This window comes from Rhagoletis zephyria, unplaced genomic scaffold (assembly GCF_001687245.7).
Source record: "Rhagoletis zephyria isolate East Lansing unplaced genomic scaffold, Rhagoletis_zephyria_1.1 Rzeph_scaffold_00150, whole genome shotgun sequence".
NCBI lineage: Eukaryota > Metazoa > Arthropoda > Insecta > Diptera > Tephritidae > Rhagoletis > Rhagoletis zephyria.
In genome coordinates, this window is record NW_016157234.1 from 360,130 (window position 1) to 360,344 (window position 215).

Genomic DNA, 215 nt, shown 5'->3' on the forward strand with positions numbered 1-215 from the left:
CCACGCCCACTTATGGTTACATGTGTATATCTTGGCAACCGCTGCACCGATTTCTTCCAAACTGGGCACAATTGTTGGCGTTGGTACAGCATACCAAATGGCGGAAAAGTTTAAAAATCGGACAATAACCATGCCCACATTCCATATAAGGGTAATTTAGAGAAATACGAAATCTTCGATAAATCAGTAAATATTAAAGCTAATTTATTCAAAAT

General features: G+C 37.7%; 1 protein-coding gene across 1 annotated transcript in view; it reads left to right on the plus strand.

Annotated features, from left to right (window-relative positions):
- The window catches only part of Dhc36C (Dynein heavy chain at 36C), a 136,579-nt gene that overhangs the window by 134,714 nt on the left and 1,650 nt on the right, over positions 1–215 (plus strand). The gene's annotated exons all lie outside the window — the stretch shown is intronic.